This window comes from Tupaia chinensis, unplaced genomic scaffold, assembly GCF_000334495.1.
Source record: "Tupaia chinensis unplaced genomic scaffold, TupChi_1.0 Scaffold149666_1, whole genome shotgun sequence".
Taxonomy (NCBI): Eukaryota; Metazoa; Chordata; class Mammalia; order Scandentia; family Tupaiidae; genus Tupaia; species Tupaia belangeri.
In genome coordinates, this window is record NW_006209511.1 from 656,777 (window position 1) to 665,086 (window position 8,310).

The window sequence follows — 8,310 nt, forward strand, 5'->3', positions numbered from 1 at the left end:
GATCCCTCTGAAGCTGGTTTTAAGATCACACCTTTATGAACTGCTAGGTTTCCATGCTGTGATATTAGTAACCAAGCCAGGAAAGAGGGATAGGGACAGAGATGGAGATAGGATACAGAGAGAAGACAGAAAGTGACAGAAAGACCTGAATATGACAGACACCAAGAGACAGGAGGCAGAGGCATCCAGACACATAGATATTCAGGAAAACACCTAGCCACCAGGTACGAAATGGAGAGACTACCAGAGATGCCAAAACAGAGGCTAATATAATGACAGCTATGGGGACAGTGATAGTAAAAAGATACAGAGGTTCAGAGAGAGGAAAACACACACATGGAAACAGATGAGAGAGAGAAGAGAGGTTGAACAATAGTTTCTACAAAAGTTGAAACAAGGAAAAAGGGATGAGAGAGAGAGAAGAAAAAGAGGCCCATTCAGAGTCTCTCAGAGAGGCAGGATGCAGGTGTGTGGGGGGGATAAGACATCATGTTACTGATATATTGGAGAAAAAGATGTGGTATTCCCAGTTGCAAGATGGGGTGTCCCTCTCCTGCACTGTGGATTCTGAGTGGCTCCTGTTTTCTTTCTTCTTCAAACTCTTCACTAAAGGGGGACAATAGGTGGGGGATGTACCTCCGGAAGCAGGACAAGGGGCTGACTCTCTGGAGGCTGAGCATTGAAAGCATTAAAAGATGGGTCCTTGATATTTTTACTGTTGGTTCCATGCTGTGGAACCAATGAATCCTGAGGGGAGTGCCTTCTTATCTTCCTGGGAGATGTGTAGAAACAGCAGGTAGTTGCAGGTCCTGAGGCTTCTGCTCTGAGATTGAGCATTTGGAGAACAGGGCAGAGGCAGGTTCCTAAGAGCCATTCCAGCATTCCTGTGAGGTTTCTAAGAAACCTCATGGAAAACACATACGAGGCACAAATTAAACCTGGGTTTCAATTTTTTTCTTTGTGCACCATATTAAATTTGTACTTCATTTCATTTTTTCCCTATAAAACTTTGAAGTCCCCTTGTACTTCCAGGAATGCTCAAATTTCTGTGGCCTTAAATCTAAACTTAATGTCAAAGTCTTTAAAGTAAGGGGATATGTTAATGTGCTCTTCAAAGGTGGCGAGTGCCCAAGTGTTAGAGGCAAGATGAGACCAATGAAGAGGAGTTCAGCTGTGGACCGTTTTTGCTCTTAATAAAGTGGCTCAAGGTTTCTGACACATGAACACTTGTCTTTTCTCAAACATACCATATCCCATCTCTCAGAGCCTTTGACCAGGCTGTTCCTACCAGGAGGGCCATTTCCCCTTCTCAGCATCTCAAACCTTGTCTATCCTTCAGATGCCAGCCGTCTCTTGCCACCCCCTCCACTCTCCATTCCCTTTAGAAGGAATTTTTCTCTGCACTCCCCATGGTCCTGGAGTCATTTGTCAGAGATCACACCTTGTCTTGAATCAGTTATTTAGGCACCTGTTGGAATATTAACTGTATTACAAATTCCTTAAGGATGATACTGTGCTTATCTTCCAACCCCAAAGCTGTTGTGGGGTGCTCAGAGAATGTAATAATAGAAATGAATTAAAGGTCACCATGGTCAAAATGTTTTACTAAAAGGTCATAGTCATGTGACATAGAAAGCATTTGTTTTCTTGATTCTAGTAAGAATACTTTCAAAAGTGATTTTACATTTTACCTAGTATTTCCCACAAGATCTTATCTTCCAAAAAGCGTGTCTTCCTAAAATCCAGGATCATAGTGTGGTTCTTCTCCTAACCCTTTTCATCCTCCTTAGAAGAGATGATCTGGAAGATTGGCAAGGTTCTGTGGTTAGAAGGGACCCCAGCAGCGAGCTGGCTGCTTCTAAATGAGCCAGCTATCAGTTGATTTCAGGTTTCTTGACATTTATTTATTCACTTATTTCCATCTATCCTTCATCTTTCCCTGTTTCAATACATGCATATTGAATTTTACTATATTAAAAGATACAATTTAGCATCATGCCTGCCTTATGGAAAATACTCAATAAATGGTAATTGTAATCATTCAAGGCACAAAGAAAAACATGGAGTTTGTGAAGATAAATCAGACTTAAAACCTGTATTCAAGGAATCTGTCCTCTTGGGTTGATATGCTCATATGTAACCATTTTACAAAGTAGAAATTAGCAAGTGCCATAAAAGACATTTTAGAAATTTTAATCCAAAATAGAAATTTTAGAAAATATATATAGATCATCAAAAAGGAAGAACTAAAAGATAACCTGCAATTTTATCACTCAATGCTAAATATTAATATTTCTTTTTTTTAAAGAGGATTTTGCTATAGGGCAGGTGTGCTCGCCAGACAGAGAGAGACAGAGACAGAAAGCAAGAAATCACCCCCCAGGGTGGATGGCCACACAGCAATCCCTTCTCCTCCATTCTCCTCTCAGGATCTTGGGCACGCACGCACACGCGCCCAGCGTGACTTTTAAGCCACTGGGTCTGGGACACAAACCGCGGTCAACTACGTGGTAGTCCAGTAACATAGCCATTATGCTAACTGCTGGTCCCTAATATTTCTCATATATACTTAGAGTTCTTTTTTTTGCACATGCATAATTTTTTGTAACAAAATGCAATCATGATGTTTGGAAATCCGTTACTTGAAAGTATCTTATTAGCTTTCTTTTATGCTATATATAAAGTACTTATTTAATTGATCTCGAATCATTGACTTTTTAGATTACTTTTGATTTTCAACCATAATAAATAGTGATAAATAAAATCTTTGATGGGCCAGCAGTTGGAGTAATGGCTATGTTGTTGAACTCACATGTGGTTGACTGCGGTTCAAGTCTCAGACATGGTGGCTTAAACTCATGCCAGGTGCATGTGCATGCATGCCCAAGATCCCAAGAGGAGAATGGAGGAGAAGGGATTGTGGCATGACCATCCCTTCTGGCGGGTGATTTCTCACTTTCTGTCTCTCTGTCTTTCTGGTAAGCGTGCATGCCCTAAGCAAAAACCTCTCAAAAAAAAGAAAGAAAAAATCTTTGAGCACATCCATGAGTACTTAATTTTTAAAGAATTATTTTATTTAACTTTATTTATTTATTTGAATTTGACTAGAGAGGGGCAGAGTAAGACAGAGAGAGCAAGTGAAAAAGGAAGCCACCAGTTTCAGGACTTGCACTGCTGTCGGCCATGTGGGAGTCCAGCGTCCTTAACCCCCATGCCACCTGCTGGTCCCCCTTGAATACTTTTTAAGGATAAACTTCTAGAAGTATAAGTGCTCTACCTAAGAGTATGAGTGTTTTTAGGGACAGTAAAACATATTCCTCAACTGCCCTCTGAAGAGATTTACTAGCTTAAAGTCCCACCAGCAATGTGCTAGTTACCCAGATGCTCTCATGCAAGCCAAACACTGTAATTTTAAAAAAGGTTGCTAGTTTAAGAGGTGAAGATGGTATTGTAATTCCACAAGTTATTTTACTACTTTTGTACAATTGCATTTTTATATCCATTGCCTGAATGTTTAGGGAAGTTCATAATTTATTATTAATTTTCAAGTACTCTTACTGTGGAGGGTTTATAAGAAAATAGATAAGCAAGAGTTAATAAAGAGGGTCCAAGATGAGGCTAACCTAAAGAAATAAGTAAACTTGCCCAGGTTAAGGGCCCAAGATAAAGTCCCCTTGAGATAAGCTTTTACAACAGGGAAAAGAGATGTTCCAGGTCCTCTCTGTGCAGTTATGTTTATAGTATACTAATATACATATGATATTTTATACACAATATATAATTATAGTCTTGATATATTACTATAATATATAATATTATAATAGTATACCTAAAAATATACATTATATACACATGTACATATGTCTTTGTGTGTGTGTGTGTGTGTGTGTGTGTGTATAAAACATTTGCAAGTGCTATCTATTGTGTAAGTTACAAATATTTCAAGCAGAAGGACTTATATCCTTACAACATCAGTGTGTGGCAGTCAAGACTTGCTTTGAGAAAGGACAAATATCTTGTAGCTCACACCCACTTTGTCAGTCATTTCAGCAGAGTGGAGGATGGCGCAGCCTGTATCCTGTGAGAGAATTCCCATGAGGTCCTGGTGACCCCTAGATAGTCCTTTTCTCAGGTGTCTGACATTCTGTTATTAGGCATCACCTCCTCTTATAGTGTATTAACAAAAGTCCAGCTCAAAGGACTTCTATTAAAGGAATTCATATTATGGTACTGGAGACTCAAAAAATTCTTACAGAAGAATGGGGACTGTAGGGTTCTGAAAGTAGAGAGGCATGGGCTGCCCTCTGTGGAAAGGCTGTGAATAAACTTTCCACGCAGGTTCCTGACAGCATTTCTCTCTGCTGAATGTATGCTTCTGGGCTGGAGAGAGACATTCCTTCTAGTTCCAGATCAGGCAGGAAGAAGGCTGGTTCTCCCCAGGGGTGTTTGGACATATTTGTGGCACTTTTTGTAATCAACATGCTTGGGGGCAGAGGAACAGACTCTGCAGGCATTTAAGTGAGCAGAGACCAGAGAGACTAAATGTTATGCAGTGTGAGGAATTGCCTGAAACACCAATGACACCTTATGGAGAAACCCAGTGAGGGTAACCTCTGCCATGGAAGTTTGGGAATTGGTGGTCAAGGCTGCCCTGAGGACAGATACTTCTCTGCAGATGGAGTAGTTGTGAGGTGTGGGATAGACTCTGAGTTGGTGCTTTACTCAGCTCATTCAATCACCTTCTCCAATGCTGAAAAGTGGCAGAAATGACCCTCATTTTAGGAGAGGAAGTAATTTGCTGGAAGTCTTAAAGCCCAGAAAGGTCACAACTGGATTCATACCATATTTGCCCTGACTTCTCAAGTCGGGGGTGTCCCCCATGCCATACTGCCTCTCGCAGTGGGCTTTATTTCTGTCTGAGCCTTGGGCAGCCTATTACCCCATCAAGAAAGATCTAGAAGTTTACCCATGCTTGAGTAAAACCAGAGAATTTCCTGCTGTATGTGTGTGTGTGTGTGTGTGTGTGTGTGTGCATGAGTCATGTGCACATGTATATACACGTGCACACACCTGTGTGTTTTGTTGCTGCTCTCTGGAAGATGTCAGGTCAAAGAAATAAGGCTTGATAATTTGCTTTCACAGATTTCTCTTTCAGTTCTATCCTCCTCTGTGTCCCAGGGCAGATTTTTTTTTTTTTTTTAGAGCTTTTTGCTATAGGGCACGTGCACCCACCAGAAAGACAGAGAGAGACACAAAGACAGAAAGCAAGAAATCATTCCCCAGGGAAGCTGGGCACACCACAATCCCTCCTCCATTCTCCTCTCGGGATCTTGGGCGTGCATGCCCACATACCCGGCATGAGTTTAAGCCACCAGGTCCGGGACTAGACCTGTGGTTGACATGGGAGTCCAGCGACACAGCCATTACGTCAACTGCTGGTCCCAGGGCAGGTGGTTTATATCTTCTCTCTCAGATCATGAAACAGATATGTGGTCAAGAGGTCTTGGAAGCAAGAGTATGAGGTTGAACATGTGCCACATCCAGAAAATGCTCACTGTCATGAGTCATCCTAGATTCAAGAGCTCTATCTCTAGGAAACCATTAAACTTATGATTGCATCAAGTGATTATAATGATTAGCGTTAATTGAAGGCCACACATGAAAGCTACAGTGTAATTTGATTCTAGTAAGGTACTTGGCGAGGAGTATCTGAATATAAAGTAAATTGGTGGTGGTGGTAGTGGGGAGGTCAGTATCTTGTTTTATAGAACTTGTCATCTGAAATCTGGACATCTAGGTTTGTGTCAAGTGGATTCACAAATTCTTACTGGAATTTGCTTGCTGGACAAGCAAATACCTTTCCCTTCACAAAAATGAAACATGTAAAAAAATCCCCACTTTTTTAAGCCACCTGTTGAGTGGGCCCCCTGATCTCTTTGGATATACCTCATCATTCATTTTACAGATTAGAAAAAGGGGCTCAGGGAGGGCCAAAATCTTTCCCTCCTTCCCTTGGGGAAAACCTATTGAGTATCAAAAGGAAGTGGGTGAAACTGTAAGTTGGGGGCATGTATAGTTGGTGGGGCATATGGCAGAGAAGCTACCTCCTTTACAAATGAACCTGGTAGTGTTGTGGAAAAATTCTAGTCCTGCACTTAAGATGTGTTGCTAACAGAGGGATGTGTTTCCTGTAGCAACCACCTCTGGCTTCTCTGCCTTGTGTTTCTCTCTGTGGGTTGTCCCAGAGGAGGAAAAACAAGGGGCCCCTTGACAGCAATCTGAGGCCCAAGGGACTAGGAGTGAGGGTTCCCTGTTCCATCCTTGGACTGCTGGGGACTGGAGCCCAAGCTAAGGGGAGAGGTCTGCTGGTAGGTGCTGTGTTCAGCTGGTGTCTGGGGCAGGCAGGGTTCCCTGGGTGGTAGAGGCCAGAGTGACTTGGCTGCATGCACTAGGGGTGTGGCTAGCTCTCCAGACCATAGAGGCCCCTGGCCTCGTATGGTGCATATTACCAATTTTTAACTTATTCCCAAACATAGGATCTTTTGCTGTTAGTGTTGCAGAGCCAACTTGCCAAAATGACAATGAGCATCAAGGGCACAAGCTTTATTCAGTGGTCAAAGAGCTCACAGATCAACATCTTCAGCTAAAGAGTTTAAGGTACAAAAAGTGGAGTAATGAAAGGATGGGATAGAGTAATTGAGGGGAAGAATAGTCAGAGCTTTTCCTAGATAAGGTGGAGACTTCCTGGAATTCCAAAACCCTTCACCTTTTTCTCCTTTTAAGAATATTTCTGTTGGTTTCTCTGATGACTGTAAACTGTCGTCACACTCATAGGTGTGTTACTTAGCATGTAAATGACATTATGATAGAGTTTGGGGGGGGTCTTTCAGAGGCCATTATTGATGGCTATCTTGGATCCCATTGGTTCAGGCTGGGTTTATTTTAGTGGGGGTTTTTTATCTTATCCACTGACATGCATCCTACTGTCAAAAGAAAAAAAAGAAGACACTATTAGGGAGGAGCTGGGTGTACTGTCTGAGCACTGGCTACATGGGAAATGACACATGTATTAGTCTGTTACTGTGTTGCTAATGGAAACAGCTGAGACTGAGTGATTTATAAAGAAATAGAGATTTATTTGCCTCAAGATTTAGAGGCCAAGTTCTGGTGGGGCTTAATTGGTGGAAGATAGGCTCTTGAGCACAGTAGTTTCTATCTGCTCTGGTTTTCTTTTCCATCTTTTTTTAGAGAGGTTTTTGCTTTAAGGCACATGTGCTTGCCGGAAAGACCGAGAAAGACAGAGAGACAGAAAGCGAGAAATCACCCCCCAGGGGGATGGCCACGCCTCAATCCCTTCTCCTCCATTTTCCTCTCAGGATCTTGGGCATGCATGCACACACTCATGCATAGCGTGAGTTTAAGCCACCGGGTCTGGACTCAAACTGCGATCAATTACATGGGAGTCCAACAACATAGCCATTACACGAACTGCTGGTCCCTTCTTTTCCATCTTATCAAACCACCAGAACTCAATTATAGGACCCTACTTTAAAGACCTAATCACACCCAAAGACCCCTTGATGAGGTATCATGAAGGGGTCACTTAACATCTTTACAATACAACCAAGTCCCAGCACATAAACTTCTGGGGAACAAACCATTATCCAAACCATAACTTTGTGTATAGCTGAGGTTGTTCTCAGTCCAGACTGGTCTGTGTGCTCTCTCCACTGTCTTTTCTGCCTTCTGTCTACCTGTTTCTCTGTCTGGGTAGAAACAAGACCTCTGGGCATTTTACTCCTGGTTGAGGGGCTGGTAGGAAGCACAGAATCCCATAAGAATTCAGGGTAAAATAATGTACAGCCAGCTCCCAGTGTACGTTAGCCACCTCCCACTCCTCACATCTCAGAGCCAGTCAAAGAGAGCAGGAAGAGGAGTCAGACACACTGGTACTTGCAGTCATTGCACTTATCTTCTTTTATTCTACTTGGGTATGTTATCTCATTTTTCTGAGCCTCAGTTTCTTCATATGTAAAATGAGAAGTGTTGCCTTTAGTTCTGGATCTGCAGTGAAGACTGAGTGAAATTGTGCATGAAGAAATTGCTCTGTTTACTCTAAAATCCCCCAAAAATAATTCTTGAACTTGGCTTGGGGATCTGGCCTGGGAAATAGCGGGAAGATGGGCTAAGATGGTTAAATTGGCCTTAGTAGAGTTCAGCATATAACTATTTCTTTCTTTCCTTCTTTCTTTTTTGGAGAGGTTTTTTGCTATAGGGTGTGTGCACTTGTTGGGGAGACAGAGACAGAGA

The 8,310-nt window shown here is 42.2% G+C and overlaps 1 long non-coding RNA gene across 1 annotated transcript in view; it reads right to left on the reverse strand.

Annotated features, from left to right (window-relative positions):
• The window catches only part of LOC102485499 (uncharacterized), a 27,185-nt gene that overhangs the window by 2,030 nt on the left and 16,845 nt on the right, over positions 1-8,310 (reverse strand). The window contains exons 2-3 of the long non-coding RNA XR_337779.1: positions 1,692-1,800; positions 1,248-1,468 (exon numbers count right to left, since the gene is read on the reverse strand). This is a non-coding gene — a long non-coding RNA (uncharacterized LOC102485499). The remainder of the gene's footprint in view (positions 1-1,247; positions 1,469-1,691; positions 1,801-8,310) is intronic.